We start from the raw sequence: 459 nt of genomic DNA on the forward strand, positions 1-459 counted from the left end.
GCAAACTCCAAGTTGAAACAAGCATGCAGTTGAATCAAATTGTCCGTCTACTGTGTAAATGGTTTGTTTGGTGCTACTTTCTATTTCATTTATATATTGTAATAGACGGTATATACAGGTATATATTGTTGTGAACTTCTTAGAGAATTTATTTTGAAGATTTCAGCATATAAAAAAAATATTTGTATTTTTCTTCTAAAAGATTGACCACTGTCTTCATATGATTACTAGTATATATGTCGTTGTATTGTGCCCAATCAGCCGACACGCTTCGCTATGGAGTTTCGTACGTTTCAGTACGCTCTAACGCTTCCAACGATAGAGAGATTGCGATAAATAACATCTCAATAATACGTCTGAATTCTAAAAATTTTAGTAGTGCGGGTGGGATTCGAACCCACGAGGACTAACGTCCATTGGAACTTAAGTCCAACGCCTTAACCGCTCGGCCACCACACT

The 459-nt window shown here is 36.8% G+C and overlaps 1 non-coding gene across 1 annotated transcript; it reads right to left on the reverse strand.

The window, feature by feature from the left end:
* Positions 1-376: 376 nt before the first annotated feature.
* On the reverse strand, positions 377-459 carry Trnal-uaa (transfer RNA leucine (anticodon UAA)). The gene has a single exon. It is a non-coding gene; the product is annotated as a tRNA-Leu (tRNA).

Source organism: Glandiceps talaboti, chromosome 7, assembly GCF_964340395.1.
Source record: "Glandiceps talaboti chromosome 7, keGlaTala1.1, whole genome shotgun sequence".
NCBI lineage: Eukaryota > Metazoa > Hemichordata > Enteropneusta > Spengelidae > Glandiceps > Glandiceps talaboti.